The 18,336-nt window shown below is 56.2% G+C and overlaps 1 pseudogene; it reads left to right on the forward strand.

Moving 5' to 3' along the window:
- The window catches only part of LOC137633883 (SCAN domain-containing protein 3-like), a 142,643-nt pseudogene that overhangs the window by 102,418 nt on the left and 21,889 nt on the right, over positions 1–18,336 (forward strand).

Consider the following 18,336-nt stretch of genomic DNA (forward strand, 5'->3'; position numbering starts at 1 on the left):
CCATTAGACTGCCGTAGCCTAAGCTTACCCTAAGGCTCCCTCTGGACCCCCATTAGACTGCCGTAGCCTAAGCTTACCCTAAGGCTCCCTCTGGACCCCCATTAGACTGCCGTAGCCTAAGCTTACCCTAAGGCTCCCTCTGGACCCCCATTAGACTGCCGTAGCCTAAGCTTACCCTAAGGCTCCCTCTGGACCCCCATTAGACTGCCGTAGCCTAAGCTTACCCTAAGGCTCCCTCTGGACCCCCATTAGACTGCCGTAGCCTAAGCTTACCCTAAGGCTCCCTCTGGACCCCCATTAGACTGCCGTAGCCTAAGCTTACCCTAAGGCTCCCTCTGGACCCCCATTAGACTGCCGTAGCCTAAGCTTACCCTAAGGCTCCCTCTGGACCCCCATTAGACTGCCGTAGCCTAAGCTTACCCTAAGGCTCCCTCTGGACCCCCATTAGACTGCCGTAGCCTAAGCTTACCCTAAGGCTCCCTCTGGACCCCCATTAGACTGCCGTAGCCTAAGCTTACCCTAAGGCTCCCTCTGGACCCCCATTAGACTGCCGTAGCCTAAGCTTACCCTAAGGCTCCCTCTGGACCCCCATTAGACTGCCGTAGCCTAAGCTTACCCTAAGGCTCCCTCTGGACCCCCATTAGACTGCCGTAGCCTAAGCTTACCCTAAGGCTCCCTCTGGACCCCCATTAGACTGCCGTAGCCTAAGCTTACCCTAAGGCTCCCTCTGGACCCCCATTAGACTGCCGTAGCCTAAGCTTACCCTAAGGCTCCCTCTGGACCCCCATTAGACTGCCGTAGCCTAAGCTTACCCTAAGGCTCCCTCTGGACCCCCATTAGACTGCCGTAGCCTAAGCTTACCCTAAGGCTCCCTCTGGACCCCCATTAGACTGCCGTAGCCTAAGCTTACCCTAAGGCTCCCTCTGGACCCCCATTAGACTGCCGTAGCCTAAGCTTACCCTAAGGCTCCCTCTGGACCCCCATTAGACTGCCGTAGCCTAAGCTTACCCTAAGGCTCCCTCTGGACCCCCATTAGACTGCCGTAGCCTAAGCTTACCCTAAGGCTCCCTCTGGACCCCCATTAGACTGCCGTAGCCTAAGCTTACCCTAAGGCTCCCTCTGGACCCCCATTAGACTGCCGTAGCCTAAGCTTACCCTAAGGCTCCCTCTGGACCCCCATTAGACTGCCGTAGCCTAAGCTTACCCTAAGGCTCCCTCTGGACCCCCATTAGACTGCCGTAGCCTAAGCTTACCCTAAGGCTCCCTCTGGACCCCCATTAGACTGCCGTAGCCTAAGCTTACCCTAAGGCTCCCTCTGGACCCCCATTAGACTGCCGTAGCCTAAGCTTACCCTAAGGCTCCCTCTGGACCCCCATTAGACTGCCGTAGCCTAAGCTTACCCTAAGGCTCCCTCTGGACCCCCATTAGACTGCCGTAGCCTAAGCTTACCCTAAGGCTCCCTCTGGACCCCCATTAGACTGCCGTAGCCTAAGCTTACCCTAAGGCTCCCTCTGGACCCCCATTAGACTGCCGTAGCCTAAGCTTACCCTAAGGCTCCCTCTGGACCCCCATTAGACTGCCGTAGCCTAAGCTTACCCTAAGGCTCCCTCTGGACCCCCATTAGACTGCCGTAGCCTAAGCTTACCCTAAGGCTCCCTCTGGACCCCCATTAGACTGCCGTAGCCTAAGCTTACCCTAAGGCTCCCTCTGGACCCCCATTAGACTGCCGTAGCCTAAGCTTACCCTTAGGCTCCCTCTGGACCCCCATTAGACTGCCGTAGCCTAAGCTTACCCTAAGGCTCCCTCTGGACCCCCATTAGACTGCCGTAGCCTAAGCTTACCCTTAGGCTCCCTCTGGACCCCCATTAGACTGCCGTAGCCTAAGCTTACCCTTAGGCTCCCTCTGGACCCCCATTAGACTGCCGTAGCCTAAGCTTACCCTTAGGCTCCCTCTGGACCCCCATTAGACTGCCGTAGCCTAAGCTTACCCTTAGGCTCCCTCTGGACCCCCATTAGACTGCCGTAGCCTAAGCTTACCCTTAGGCTCCCTCTGGACCCCCATTAGACTGCCGTAGCCTAAGCTTACCCTTAGGCTCCCTCTGGACCCCCATTAGACTGCCGTAGCCTAAGCTTACCCTTAGGCTCCCTCTGGACCCCCATTAGACTGCCGTAGCCTAAGCTTACCCTTAGGCTCCCTCTGGACCCCCATTAGACTGCCGTAGCCTAAGCTTACCCTTAGGCTCCCTCTGGACCCCCATTAGACTGCCGTAGCCTAAGCTTACCCTTAGGCTCCCTCTGGACCCCCATTAGACTGCCGTAGCCTAAGCTTACCCTTAGGCTCCCTCTGGACCCCCATTAGACTGCCGTAGCCTAAGCTTACCCTTAGGCTCCCTCTGGACCCCCATTAGACTGCCGTAGCCTAAGCTTACCCTTAGGCTCCCTCTGGACCCCCATTAGACTGCCGTAGCCTAAGCTTACCCTTAGGCTCCCTCTGGACCCCCATTAGACTGCCGTAGCCTAAGCTTACCCTTAGGCTCCCTCTGGACCCCCATTAGACTGCCGTAGCCTAAGCTTACCCTTAGGCTCCCTCTGGACCCCCATTAGACTGCCGTAGCCTAAGCTTACCCTTAGGCTCCCTCTGGACCCCCATTAGACTGCCGTAGCCTAAGCTTACCCTTAGGCTCCCTCTGGACCCCCATTAGACTGCCGTAGCCTAAGCTTACCCTTAGGCTCCCTCTGGACCCCCATTAGACTGCCGTAGCCTAAGCTTACCCTTAGGCTCCCTCTGGACCCCCATTAGACTGCCGTAGCCTAAGCTTACCCTTAGGCTCCCTCTGGACCCCCATTAGACTGCCGTAGCCTAAGCTTACCCTTAGGCTCCCTCTGGACCCCCATTAGACTGCCGTAGCCTAAGCTTACCCTTAGGCTCCCTCTGGACCCCCATTAGACTGCCGTAGCCTAAGCTTACCCTTAGGCTCCCTCTGGACCCCCATTAGACTGCCGTAGCCTAAGCTTACCCTTAGGCTCCCTCTGGACCCCCATTAGACTGCCGTAGCCTAAGCTTACCCTTAGGCTCCCTCTGGACCCCCATTAGACTGCCGTAGCCTAAGCTTACCCTTAGGCTCCCTCTGGACCCCCATTAGACTGCCGTAGCCTAAGCTTACCCTTAGGCTCCCTCTGGACCCCCATTAGACTGCCGTAGCCTAAGCTTACCCTTAGGCTCCCTCTGGACCCCCATTAGACTGCCGTAGCCTAAGCTTACCCTTAGGCTCCCTCTGGACCCCCATTAGACTGCCGTAGCCTAAGCTTACCCTTAGGCTCCCTCTGGACCCCCATTAGACTGCCGTAGCCTAAGCTTACCCTTAGGCTCCCTCTGGACCCCCATTAGACTGCCGTAGCCTAAGCTTACCCTTAGGCTCCCTCTGGACCCCCATTAGACTGCCGTAGCCTAAGCTTACCCTTAGGCTCCCTCTGGACCCCCATTAGACTGCCGTAGCCTAAGCTTACCCTTAGGCTCCCTCTGGACCCCCATTAGACTGCCGTAGCCTAAGCTTACCCTTAGGCTCCCTCTGGACCCCCATTAGACTGCCGTAGCCTAAGCTTACCCTTAGGCTCCCTCTGGACCCCCATTAGACTGCCGTAGCCTAAGCTTACCCTTAGGCTCCCTCTGGACCCCCATTAGACTGCCGTAGCCTAAGCTTACCCTTAGGCTCCCTCTGGACCCCCATTAGACTGCCGTAGCCTAAGCTTACCCTTAGGCTCCCTCTGGACCCCCATTAGACTGCCGTAGCCTAAGCTTACCCTTAGGCTCCCTCTGGACCCCCATTAGACTGCCGTAGCCTAAGCTTACCCTTAGGCTCCCTCTGGACCCCCATTAGACTGCCGTAGCCTAAGCTTACCCTTAGGCTCCCTCTGGACCCCCATTAGACTGCCGTAGCCTAAGCTTACCCTTAGGCTCCCTCTGGACCCCCATTAGACTGCCGTAGCCTAAGCTTACCCTTAGGCTCCCTCTGGACCCCCATTAGACTGCCGTAGCCTAAGCTTACCCTTAGGCTCCCTCTGGACCCCCATTAGACTGCCGTAGCCTAAGCTTACCCTTAGGCTCCCTCTGGACCCCCATTAGACTGCCGTAGCCTAAGCTTACCCTTAGGCTCCCTCTGGACCCCCATTAGACTGCCGTAGCCTAAGCTTACCCTTAGGCTCCCTCTGGACCCCCATTAGACTGCCGTAGCCTAAGCTTACCCTTAGGCTCCCTCTGGACCCCCATTAGACTGCCGTAGCCTAAGCTTACCCTTAGGCTCCCTCTGGACCCCCATTAGACTGCCGTAGCCTAAGCTTACCCTTAGGCTCCCTCTGGACCCCCATTAGACTGCCGTAGCCTAAGCTTACCCTTAGGCTCCCTCTGGACCCCCATTAGACTGCCGTAGCCTAAGCTTACCCTTAGGCTCCCTCTGGACCCCCATTAGACTGCCGTAGCCTAAGCTTACCCTTAGGCTCCCTCTGGACCCCCATTAGACTGCCGTAGCCTAAGCTTACCCTTAGGCTCCCTCTGGACCCCCATTAGACTGCCGTAGCCTAAGCTTACCCTTAGGCTCCCTCTGGACCCCCATTAGACTGCCGTAGCCTAAGCTTACCCTTAGGCTCCCTCTGGACCCCCATTAGACTGCCGTAGCCTAAGCTTACCCTTAGGCTCCCTCTGGACCCCCATTAGACTGCCGTAGCCTAAGCTTACCCTTAGGCTCCCTCTGGACCCCCATTAGACTGCCGTAGCCTAAGCTTACCCTTAGGCTCCCTCTGGACCCCCATTAGACTGCCGTAGCCTAAGCTTACCCTTAGGCTCCCTCTGGACCCCCATTAGACTGCCGTAGCCTAAGCTTACCCTTAGGCTCCCTCTGGACCCCCATTAGACTGCCGTAGCCTAAGCTTACCCTTAGGCTCCCTCTGGACCCCCATTAGACTGCCGTAGCCTAAGCTTACCCTTAGGCTCCCTCTGGACCCCCATTAGACTGCCGTATCCTAAGCTTACCCTTAGGCTCCCTCTGGACCCCCATTAGACTGCCGTATCCTAAGCTTACCCTTAGGCTCCCTCTGGACCCCCATTAGACTGCCGTATCCTAAGCTTACCCTTAGGCTCCCTCTGGACCCCCATTAGACTGCCGTATCCTAAGCTTACCCTTAGGCTCCCTCTGGACCCCCATTAGACTGCCGTATCCTAAGCTTACCCTTAGGCTCCCTCTGGACCCCCATTAGACTGCCGTATCCTAAGCTTACCCTTAGGCTCCCTCTGGACCCCCATTAGACTGCCGTATCCTAAGCTTACCCTTAGGCTCCCTCTGGACCCCCATTAGACTGCCGTATCCTAAGCTTACCCTTAGGCTCCCTCTGGACCCCCATTAGACTGCCGTATCCTAAGCTTACCCTTAGGCTCCCTCTGGACCCCCATTAGACTGCCGTATCCTAAGCTTACCCTTAGGCTCCCTCTGGACCCCCATTAGACTGCCGTATCCTAAGCTTACCCTTAGGCTCCCTCTGGACCCCCATTAGACTGCCGTATCCTAAGCTTACCCTTAGGCTCCCTCTGGACCCCCATTAGACTGCCGTATCCTAAGCTTACCCTTAGGCTCCCTCTGGACCCCCATTAGACTGCCGTATCCTAAGCTTACCCTTAGGCTCCCTCTGGACCCCCATTAGACTGCCGTATCCTAAGCTTACCCTTAGGCTCCCTCTGGACCCCCATTAGACTGCCGTATCCTAAGCTTACCCTTAGGCTCCCTCTGGACCCCCATTAGACTGCCGTATCCTAAGCTTACCCTTAGGCTCCCTCTGGACCCCCATTAGACTGCCGTATCCTAAGCTTACCCTTAGGCTCCCTCTGGACCCCCATTAGACTGCCGTATCCTAAGCTTACCCTTAGGCTCCCTCTGGACCCCCATTAGACTGCCGTATCCTAAGCTTACCCTTAGGCTCCCTCTGGACCCCCATTAGACTGCCGTATCCTAAGCTTACCCTTAGGCTCCCTCTGGACCCCCATTAGACTGCCGTATCCTAAGCTTACCCTTAGGCTCCCTCTGGACCCCCATTAGACTGCCGTATCCTAAGCTTACCCTTAGGCTCCCTCTGGACCCCCATTAGACTGCCGTATCCTAAGCTTACCCTAAGGCTCCCTCTGGACCCCCATTAGACTGCCGTATCCTAAGCTTACCCTAAGGCTCCCTCTGGACCCCCATTAGACTGCCGTATCCTAAGCTTACCCTAAGGCTCCCTCTGGACCCCCATTAGACTGCCGTATCCTAAGCTTACCCTAAGGCTCCCTCTGGACCCCCATTAGACTGCCGTATCCTAAGCTTACCCTAAGGCTCCCTCTGGACCCCCATTAGACTGCCGTATCCTAAGCTTACCCTAAGGCTCCCTCTGGACCCCCATTAGACTGCCGTATCCTAAGCTTACCCTAAGGCTCCCTCTGGACCCCCATTAGACTGCCGTATCCTAAGCTTACCCTAAGGCTCCCTCTGGACCCCCATTAGACTGCCGTATCCTAAGCTTACCCTAAGGCTCCCTCTGGACCCCCATTAGACTGCCGTATCCTAAGCTTACCCTAAGGCTCCCTCTGGACCCCCATTAGACTGCCGTATCCTAAGCTTACCCTAAGGCTCCCTCTGGACCCCCATTAGACTGCCGTATCCTAAGCTTACCCTAAGGCTCCCTCTGGACCCCCATTAGACTGCCGTATCCTAAGCTTACCCTAAGGCTCCCTCTGGACCCCCATTAGACTGCCGTATCCTAAGCTTACCCTAAGGCTCCCTCTGGACCCCCATTAGACTGCCGTATCCTAAGCTTACCCTAAGGCTCCCTCTGGACCCCCATTAGACTGCCGTATCCTAAGCTTACCCTAAGGCTCCCTCTGGACCCCCATTAGACTGCCGTATCCTAAGCTTACCCTTAGGCTCCCTCTGGACCCCCATTAGACTGCCGTATCCTAAGCTTACCCTTAGGCTCCCTCTGGACCCCCATTAGACTGCCGTATCCTAAGCTTACCCTAAGGCTCCCTCTGGACCCCCATTAGACTGCCGTATCCTAAGCTTACCCTAAGGCTCCCTCTGGACCCCCATTAGACTGCCGTATCCTAAGCTTACCCTAAGGCTCCCTCTGGACCCCCATTAGACTGCCGTATCCTAAGCTTACCCTAAGGCTCCCTCTGGACCCCCATTAGACTGCCGTATCCTAAGCTTACCCTAGGCTCCCTCTGGACCCCCATTAGACTGCCGTATCCTAAGCTTACCCTAAGGCTCCCTCTGGACCCCCATTAGACTGCCGTATCCTAAGCTTACCCTAAGGCTCCCTCTGGACCCCCATTAGACTGCCGTATCCTAAGCTTACCCTTAGGCTCCCTCTGGACCCCCATTAGACTGCCGTATCCTAAGCTTACCCTTAGGCTCCCTCTGGACCCCCATTAGACTGCCGTATCCTAAGCTTACCCTAAGGCTCCCTCTGGACCCCCATTAGACTGCCGTATCCTAAGCTTACCCTTAGGCTCCCTCTGGACCCCCATTAGACTGCCGTATCCTAAGCTTACCCTAAGGCTCCCTCTGGACCCCCATTAGACTGCCGTATCCTAAGCTTACCCTAAGGCTCCCTCTGGACCCCCATTAGACTGCCGTATCCTAAGCTTACCCTTAGGCTCCCTCTGGACCCCCATTAGACTGCCGTATCCTAAGCTTACCCTAAGGCTCCCTCTGGACCCCCATTAGACTGCCGTATCCTAAGCTTACCCTTAGGCTCCCTCTGGACCCCCATTAGACTGCCGTATCCTAAGCTTACCCTAAGGCTCCCTCTGGACCCCCATTAGACTGCCGTAGCCTAAGCTTACCCTTAGGCTCCCTCTGGACCCCCATTAGACTGCCGTAGCCTAAGCTTACCCTAAGGCTCCCTCTGGACCCCCATTAGACTGCCGTAGCCTAAGCTTACCCTTAGGCTCCCTCTGGACCCCCATTAGACTGCCGTAGCCTAAGCTTACCCTAGGCTCCCTCTGGACCCCCATTAGACTGCCGTAGCCTAAGCTTACCCTAGGCTCCCTCTGGACCCCCATTAGACTGCCGTAGCCTAAGCTTACCCTTAGGCTCCCTCTGGACCCCCATTAGACTGCCGTAGCCTAAGCTTACCCTAAGGCTCCCTCTGGACCCCCATTAGACTGCCGTAGCCTAAGCTTACCCTAAGGCTCCCTCTGGACCCCCATTAGACTGCCGTAGCCTAAGCTTACCCTAAGGCTCCCTCTGGACCCCCATTAGACTGCCGTAGCCTAAGCTTACCCTAAGGCTCCCTCTGGACCCCCATTAGACTGCCGTAGCCTAAGCTTACCCTAAGGCTCCCTCTGGACCCCCATTAGACTGCCGTAGCCTAAGCTTACCCTAAGGCTCCCTCTGGACCCCCATTAGACTGCCGTAGCCTAAGCTTACCCTAAGGCTCCCTCTGGACCCCCATTAGACTGCCGTAGCCTAAGCTTACCCTAAGGCTCCCTCTGGACCCCCATTAGACTGCCGTAGCCTAAGCTTACCCTAAGGCTCCCTCTGGACCCCCATTAGACTGCCGTAGCCTAAGCTTACCCTAAGGCTCCCTCTGGACCCCCATTAGACTGCCGTAGCCTAAGCTTACCCTAAGGCTCCCTCTGGACCCCCATTAGACTGCCGTAGCCTAAGCTTACCCTAAGGCTCCCTCTGGACCCCCATTAGACTGCCGTAGCCTAAGCTTACCCTAAGGCTCCCTCTGGACCCCCATTAGACTGCCGTAGCCTAAGCTTACCCTAAGGCTCCCTCTGGACCCCCATTAGACTGCCGTAGCCTAAGCTTACCCTAAGGCTCCCTCTGGACCCCCATTAGACTGCCGTAGCCTAAGCTTACCCTAAGGCTCCCTCTGGACCCCCATTAGACTGCCGTAGCCTAAGCTTACCCTAAGGCTCCCTCTGGACCCCCATTAGACTGCCGTAGCCTAAGCTTACCCTAAGGCTCCCTCTGGACCCCCATTAGACTGCCGTAGCCTAAGCTTACCCTAAGGCTCCCTCTGGACCCCCATTAGACTGCCGTAGCCTAAGCTTACCCTAAGGCTCCCTCTGGACCCCCATTAGACTGCCGTAGCCTAAGCTTACCCTAAGGCTCCCTCTGGACCCCCATTAGACTGCCGTAGCCTAAGCTTACCCTAAGGCTCCCTCTGGACCCCCATTAGACTGCCGTAGCCTAAGCTTACCCTAAGGCTCCCTCTGGACCCCCATTAGACTGCCGTAGCCTAAGCTTACCCTAAGGCTCCCTCTGGACCCCCATTAGACTGCCGTAGCCTAAGCTTACCCTAAGGCTCCCTCTGGACCCCCATTAGACTGCCGTAGCCTAAGCTTACCCTAAGGCTCCCTCTGGACCCCCATTAGACTGCCGTAGCCTAAGCTTACCCTAAGGCTCCCTCTGGACCCCCATTAGACTGCCGTAGCCTAAGCTTACCCTAAGGCTCCCTCTGGACCCCCATTAGACTGCCGTAGCCTAAGCTTACCCTAAGGCTCCCTCTGGACCCCCATTAGACTGCCGTAGCCTAAGCTTACCCTAAGGCTCCCTCTGGACCCCCATTAGACTGCCGTAGCCTAAGCTTACCCTAAGGCTCCCTCTGGACCCCCATTAGACTGCCGTAGCCTAAGCTTACCCTAAGGCTCCCTCTGGACCCCCATTAGACTGCCGTAGCCTAAGCTTACCCTAAGGCTCCCTCTGGACCCCCATTAGACTGCCGTAGCCTAAGCTTACCCTAAGGCTCCCTCTGGACCCCCATTAGACTGCCGTAGCCTAAGCTTACCCTAAGGCTCCCTCTGGACCCCCATTAGACTGCCGTAGCCTAAGCTTACCCTAAGGCTCCCTCTGGACCCCCATTAGACTGCCGTAGCCTAAGCTTACCCTAAGGCTCCCTCTGGACCCCCATTAGACTGCCGTAGCCTAAGCTTACCCTAAGGCTCCCTCTGGACCCCCATTAGACTGCCGTAGCCTAAGCTTACCCTAAGGCTCCCTCTGGACCCCCATTAGACTGCCGTAGCCTAAGCTTACCCTAAGGCTCCCTCTGGACCCCCATTAGACTGCCGTAGCCTAAGCTTACCCTAAGGCTCCCTCTGGACCCCCATTAGACTGCCGTAGCCTAAGCTTACCCTAAGGCTCCCTCTGGACCCCCATTAGACTGCCGTAGCCTAAGCTTACCCTAAGGCTCCCTCTGGACCCCCATTAGACTGCCGTAGCCTAAGCTTACCCTAAGGCTCCCTCTGGACCCCCATTAGACTGCCGTAGCCTAAGCTTACCCTAAGGCTCCCTCTGGACCCCCATTAGACTGCCGTAGCCTAAGCTTACCCTAAGGCTCCCTCTGGACCCCCATTAGACTGCCGTAGCCTAAGCTTACCCTAAGGCTCCCTCTGGACCCCCATTAGACTGCCGTAGCCTAAGCTTACCCTAAGGCTCCCTCTGGACCCCCATTAGACTGCCGTAGCCTAAGCTTACCCTAAGGCTCCCTCTGGACCCCCATTAGACTGCCGTAGCCTAAGCTTACCCTAAGGCTCCCTCTGGACCCCCATTAGACTGCCGTAGCCTAAGCTTACCCTAAGGCTCCCTCTGGACCCCCATTAGACTGCCGTAGCCTAAGCTTACCCTAAGGCTCCCTCTGGACCCCCATTAGACTGCCGTAGCCTAAGCTTACCCTAAGGCTCCCTCTGGACCCCCATTAGACTGCCGTAGCCTAAGCTTACCCTAAGGCTCCCTCTGGACCCCCATTAGACTGCCGTAGCCTAAGCTTACCCTAAGGCTCCCTCTGGACCCCCATTAGACTGCCGTAGCCTAAGCTTACCCTAAGGCTCCCTCTGGACCCCCATTAGACTGCCGTAGCCTAAGCTTACCCTAAGGCTCCCTCTGGACCCCCATTAGACTGCCGTAGCCTAAGCTTACCCTAAGGACTCCCTCTGGACCCCCATTAGACTGCCGTAGCCTAAGCTTACCCTAAGACTCCCTCTGGACCCCCATTAGACTGCCGTAGCCTAAGCTTACCCTAAGACTCCCTCTGGACCCCCATTAGACTGCCGTAGCCTAAGCTTACCCTAAGACTCCCTCTGGACCCCCATTAGACTGCCGTAGCCTAAGCTTACCCTAAGACTCCCTCTGGACCCCCATTAGACTGCCGTAGCCTAAGCTTACCCTAAGACTCCCTCTGGACCCCCATTAGACTGCCGTAGCCTAAGCTTACCCTAAGACTCCCTCTGGACCCCCATTAGACTGCCGTAGCCTAAGCTTACCCTAAGACTCCCTCTGGACCCCCATTAGACTGCCGTAGCCTAAGCTTACCCTAAGACTCCCTCTGGACCCCCATTAGACTGCCGTAGCCTAAGCTTACCCTAAGACTCCCTCTGGACCCCCATTAGACTGCCGTAGCCTAAGCTTACCCTAAGACTCCCTCTGGACCCCCATTAGACTGCCGTAGCCTAAGCTTACCCTAAGACTCCCTCTGGACCCCCATTAGACTGCCGTAGCCTAAGCTTACCCTAAGACTCCCTCTGGACCCCCATTAGACTGCCGTAGCCTAAGCTTACCCTAAGACTCCCTCTGGACCCCCATTAGACTGCCGTAGCCTAAGCTTACCCTAAGACTCCCTCTGGACCCCCATTAGACTGCCGTAGCCTAAGCTTACCCTAAGACTCCCTCTGGACCCCCATTAGACTGCCGTAGCCTAAGCTTACCCTAAGACTCCCTCTGGACCCCCATTAGACTGCCGTAGCCTAAGCTTACCCTAAGACTCCCTCTGGACCCCCATTAGACTGCCGTAGCCTAAGCTTACCCTAAGACTCCCTCTGGACCCCCATTAGACTGCCGTAGCCTAAGCTTACCCTAAGACTCCCTCTGGACCCCCATTAGACTGCCGTAGCCTAAGCTTACCCTAAGACTCCCTCTGGACCCCCATTAGACTGCCGTAGCCTAAGCTTACCCTAAGACTCCCTCTGGACCCCCATTAGACTGCCGTAGCCTAAGCTTACCCTAAGACTCCCTCTGGACCCCCATTAGACTGCCGTAGCCTAAGCTTACCCTAAGACTCCCTCTGGACCCCCATTAGACTGCCGTAGCCTAAGCTTACCCTAAGACTCCCTCTGGACCCCCCATTAGACTGCCGTAGCCTAAGCTTACCCTAAGACTCCCTCTGGACCCCCCATCAGACTGCCGTAGCCTAAGCTTACCCTAAGACTCCCTCTGGACCCCCCATCAGACTGCCGTAGCCTAAGCTCACCCTAAGACTCCCTCTGGACCCCCCATCAGACTGCCGTAGCCTAAGCTCACCCTAAGACTCCCTCTGGACCCCCCATCAGACTGCCGTAGCCTAAGCTCACCCTAAGACTCCCTCTGGACCCCCCATCAGACTGCCGTAGCCTAAGCTCACCCTAAGACTCCCTCTGGACCCCCCATCAGACTGCCGTAGCCTAAGCTCACCCTAAGACTCCCTCTGGACCCCCCATCAGACTGCCGTAGCCTAAGCTCACCCTAAGACTCCCTCTGGACCCCCCATCAGACTGCCGTAGCCTAAGCTCACCCTAAGACTCCCTCTGGACCCCCCATCAGACTGCCGTAGCCTAAGCTCACCCTAAGACTCCCTCTGGACCCCCCATCAGACTGCCGTAGCCTAAGCTCACCCTAAGACTCCCTCTGGACCCCCCATCAGACTGCCGTAGCCTAAGCTCACCCTAAGACTCCCTCTGGACCCCCCATCAGACTGCCGTAGCCTAAGCTCACCCTAAGACTCCCTCTGGACCCCCCATCAGACTGCCGTAGCCTAAGCTCACCCTAAGACTCCCTCTGGACCCCCCATCAGACTGCCGTAGCCTAAGCTCACCCTAAGACTCCCTCTGGACCCCCCATCAGACTGCCGTAGCCTAAGCTCACCCTAAGACTCCCTCTGGACCCCCCATCAGACTGCCGTAGCCTAAGCTCACCCTAAGACTCCCTCTGGACCCCCCATCAGACTGCCGTAGCCTAAGCTCACCCTAAGACTCCCTCTGGACCCCCCATCAGACTGCCGTAGCCTAAGCTCACCCTAAGACTCCCTCTGGACCCCCCATCAGACTGCCGTAGCCTAAGCTCACCCTAAGACTCCCTCTGGACCCCCCATCAGACTGCCGTAGCCTAAGCTCACCCTAAGACTCCCTCTGGACCCCCCATCAGACTGCCGTAGCCTAAGCTCACCCTAAGACTCCCTCTGGACCCCCCATCAGACTGCCGTAGCCTAAGCTCACCCTAAGACTCCCTCTGGACCCCCCATCAGACTGCCGTAGCCTAAGCTCACCCTAAGACTCCCTCTGGACCCCCCATCAGACTGCCGTAGCCTAAGCTCACCCTAAGACTCCCTCTGGACCCCCCATCAGACTGCCGTAGCCTAAGCTCACCCTAAGACTCCCTCTGGACCCCCCATCAGACTGCCGTAGCCTAAGCTCACCCTAAGACTCCCTCTGGACCCCCCATCAGACTGCCGTAGCCTAAGCTCACCCTAAGACTCCCTCTGGACCCCCCATCAGACTGCCGTAGCCTAAGCTCACCCTAAGACTCCCTCTGGACCCCCCATCAGACTGCCGTAGCCTAAGCTCACCCTAAGACTCCCTCTGGACCCCCCATCAGACTGCCGTAGCCTAAGCTCACCCTAAGACTCCCTCTGGACCCCCCATCAGACTGCCGTAGCCTAAGCTCACCCTAAGACTCCCTCTGGACCCCCCATCAGACTGCCGTAGCCTAAGCTCACCCTAAGACTCCCTCTGGACCCCCCATCAGACTGCCGTAGCCTAAGCTCACCCTAAGACTCCCTCTGGACCCCCCATCAGACTGCCGTAGCCTAAGCTCACCCTAAGACTCCCTCTGGACCCCCCATCAGACTGCCGTAGCCTAAGCTCACCCTAAGACTCCCTCTGGACCCCCCATCAGACTGCCGTAGCCTAAGCTCACCCTAAGACTCCCTCTGGACCCCCCATCAGACTGCCGTAGCCTAAGCTCACCCTAAGACTCCCTCTGGACCCCCCATCAGACTGCCGTAGCCTAAGCTCACCCTAAGACTCCCTCTGGACCCCCCATCAGACTGCCGTAGCCTAAGCTCACCCTAAGACTCCCTCTGGACCCCCCATCAGACTGCCGTAGCCTAAGCTCACCCTAAGACTCCCTCTGGACCCCCCATCAGACTGCCGTAGCCTAAGCTCACCCTAAGACTCCCTCTGGACCCCCCATCAGACTGCCGTAGCCTAAGCTCACCCTAAGACTCCCTCTGGACCCCCCATCAGACTGCCGTAGCCTAAGCTCACCCTAAGACTCCCTCTGGACCCCCCATCAGACTGCCGTAGCCTAAGCTCACCCTAAGACTCCCTCTGGACCCCCCATCAGACTGCCGTAGCCTAAGCTCACCCTAAGACTCCCTCTGGACCCCCCATCAGACTGCCGTAGCCTAAGCTCACCCTAAGACTCCCTCTGGACCCCCCATCAGACTGCCGTAGCCTAAGCTCACCCTAAGACTCCCTCTGGACCCCCCATCAGACTGCCGTAGCCTAAGCTCACCCTAAGACTCCCTCTGGACCCCCCATCAGACTGCCGTAGCCTAAGCTCACCCTAAGACTCCCTCTGGACCCCCCATCAGACTGCCGTAGCCTAAGCTCACCCTAAGACTCCCTCTGGACCCCCCATCAGACTGCCGTAGCCTAAGCTCACCCTAAGACTCCCTCTGGACCCCCCATCAGACTGCCGTAGCCTAAGCTCACCCTAAGACTCCCTCTGGACCCCCCATCAGACTGCCGTAGCCTAAGCTCACCCTAAGACTCCCTCTGGACCCCCCATCAGACTGCCGTAGCCTAAGCTCACCCTAAGACTCCCTCTGGACCCCCCATCAGACTGCCGTAGCCTAAGCTCACCCTAAGACTCCCTCTGGACCCCCCATCAGACTGCCGTAGCCTAAGCTCACCCTAAGACTCCCTCTGGACCCCCCATCAGACTGCCGTAGCCTAAGCTCACCCTAACACTCCCTCTGGACCCCCCATCAGACTGCCGTAGCCTAAGCTCACCCTAACACTCCCTCTGGACCCCCCATCAGACTGCCGTAGCCTAAGCTCACCCTAACACTCCCTCTGGACCCCCCATCAGACTGCCGTAGCCTAAGCTCACCCTAACACTCCCTCTGGACCCCCCATCAGACTGCCGTAGCCTAAGCTCACCCTAACACTCCCTCTGGACCCCCATTAGACTGCCGTAGCCTAAGCTCACCCTAACACTCCCTCTGGACCCCCATTAGACTGCCGTAGCCTAAGCTCACCCTAACACTCCCTCTGGACCCCCATTAGACTGCCGTAGCCTAAGCTCACCCTAACACTCCCTCTGGACCCCCATTAGACTGCCGTAGCCTAAGCTCACCCTAACACTCCCTCTGGACCCCCATTAGACTGCCGTAGCCTAAGCTTACCCTAACACTCCCTCTGGACCCCCATTAGACTGCCGTATCCTAGGTTACTCTGGACCCCCATTAGACTGCCGTATCCTAAGCTTACCCTAACACTCCCTCTGGACCCCCATTAGACTGCCGTAGCCTAAGCTTACCCTAAGACTCCCTCTGGACCCCCATTAGACTGCCGTAGCCTAAGCTTACCCTAAGACTCCCTCTGGACCCCCATTAGACTGCCGTAGCCTAAGCTTACCCTAACACTCCCTCTGGACCCCCATTAGACTGCCGTATCCTAAGCTTACCCTAACACTCCCTCTGGACCCCCATTAGACTGCCGTATCCTAAGCTTACCCTAACACTCCCTCTGGACCCCCATTAGACTGCCGTAGCCTAAGCTTACCCTAACACTCCCTCTGGACCCCCATTAGACTGCCGTAGCCTAAGCTTACCCTAAGACTCCCTCTGGACCCCCATTAGACTGCCGTATCCTAAACTCACCCTAAGACTCCCTCTGGACCCCCATTAGACTGCCGTATCCTAAACTCACCCTAAGACTCCCTCTGGACCCCCATTAGACTGCCGTATCCTAAACTCACCCTAAGACTCCCTCTGGACCCCATTAGACTGCCGTATCCTAAACTCACCCTAAGACTCCCTCTGGACCCCATTAGACTGCCGTATCCTAAACTCACCCTTAGGCTCCCTCTGGACCCCCATTAGACTGCCGTATCCTAAACTTACCCTAAGACTCCCTCTGGACCCCCATTAGACTGCCGTATCCTAAACTCACCCTAAGACTCCCTCTGGACCCCCATTAGACTGCCGTATCCTAAACTCACCCTAAGACTCCCTCTGGACCCCCATTAGACTGCCGTATCCTAAACTCACCCTAAGACTCCCTCTGGACCCCCATTAGACTGCCGTATCCTAAACTCACCCTAAGACTCCCTCTGGACCCCCATTAGACTGCCGTATCCTAAACTCACCCTAAGACTCCCTCTGGACCCCCATTAGACTGCCGTATCCTAAGCTCACCCTAAGACTCCCTCTGGACCCCCATTAGACTGCCGTAGCCTAAGCTTACCCTAAGACTCCCTCTGGACCCCCCATTAGACTGCCGTAGCCTAAGCTCACCCTAAGACTCCCTCTGGACCCCCATTAGACTGCCGTAGCCTAAGCTCACCCTAACGCTCCCTCTGGACCCCCATTAGACTGCCGTAGCCTAAGCTCACCCTAACGCTCCCTCTGGACCCCCATTAGACTGCCGTAGCCTAAGCTCACCCTAACGCTCCCTCTGGACCCCCATTAGACTGCCGTAGCCTAAGCTCACCCTAACGCTCCCTCTGGACCCCCATTAGACTGCCGTAGCCTAAACTCACCCTAACGCTCCCTCTGGACCCCCATTAGACTGCCGTAGCCTAAACTCACCCTAAGGCTCCCTCTGGACCCCCATTAGACTGCCGTAGCCTAAACTCACCCTAAGGCTCCCTCTGGACCCCCATTAGACTGCCGTATCCTAAACTCACCCTAAGGCTCCCTCTGGACCCCCATTAGACTGCCGTATCCTAAACTCACCCTAAGGCTCCCTCTGGACCCCCATTAGACTGCCGTATCCTAAACTCACCCTAAGGCTCCCTCTGGACCCCCATTAGACTGCCGTATCCTAAACTCACCCTAAGGCATTTTTCTTCCCATGGTAGAGAGTGCTGTACCAGAAACCATTGATCCCCATGGTGTTAGCCCGAGAGGAAACTGGAGTGAAGGGAGGGCTGAAAACTTATGGTGCCATGGACAAACTGAAGCACAATATCTTGAACTTTAAGATCCTTCCATGGAAGGAAAATCTCATATGCTTCCTTGACCTTGGCTGGACTGGGATCTAGAAGTAAGCATCCTTGAGGTCTACAGACAAGCAGGAAGTCATATCCTGTCAAACAGCATGTATGACTGTCCTGGGCATTTTTTTCTTGAACAATGATTTGAGATTTAACTGCTTCAAGTCGGAAAGGTCTATGACAGGCCTTCTTCATTCTGTTAGCTTTTCCACTTAAAAGATGTTGCTGAAGAATCCTGGAGACCTGTCCAAGACTAATTTAACTGCGTTCTTCTCCAGCATCTTGTAAAGCTCGCCCTGCAAGAGGAGATATTTCTCTGATCCCCTCAAATATTATGACGGGTTCATCAGAGTCTGATGGGACAAGATCCAGTGATCGCAGGACTTCTACCGCCCATGGTTCTGCCAAGTGGAAATGCACCCTTGTCCAATGACTTTGCAGGTATCCCCCAACAGGTGGTACGTTAGGGGAATTGCCATCTCTAAAGGGCACCATGCCGTCCTCGACTCTTTTGGAAGGGGTGGTCCCCCTACAGCAAAAGGACTGTGAGAAATTTTCTTGTTACTTGTGATGAGCCAGCAGACAATGCTGAAGTGAGGGCTCTGGTGGGGAAGCATGAGCCTCAGGTAGAGGAGGAGCAGAAAAGGGTGACAACGCTGCCATCCTGAAGAAAGTACCTTGGCTATCCTTCTCTCACTTCTCAGCTGCTGCAGATACTTTCCAAGTGTGAAAACAAGGTTGGGTGTTGAGTAACAGGCTAGCGAGTCTCAACTAGCCATCTGGCTCATAAACTTACTCACGACAGCATCTCTACGCTGGAGAATACAGCTGACTCAGAGAAAAGCACACTGGTACAAAAAACTACAGTTCCGGAGAAAATAGTCGAATCGGAGATTCTCAGGAAATACAAAATAGGACGCTGCCCATAACTAGTAGTCTAGCCAGAAAGAAGCCTGGAAAGATGCCATCGAGACTATTTCTAAGATGGATAGCTCGGCAGCATAAAAAGCAGCTGATTGCCGAGCTACACAGTTCTGAGACACCGCCT

This window comes from Palaemon carinicauda, chromosome 43, assembly GCF_036898095.1.
Source record: "Palaemon carinicauda isolate YSFRI2023 chromosome 43, ASM3689809v2, whole genome shotgun sequence".
NCBI lineage: Eukaryota > Metazoa > Arthropoda > Malacostraca > Decapoda > Palaemonidae > Palaemon > Palaemon carinicauda.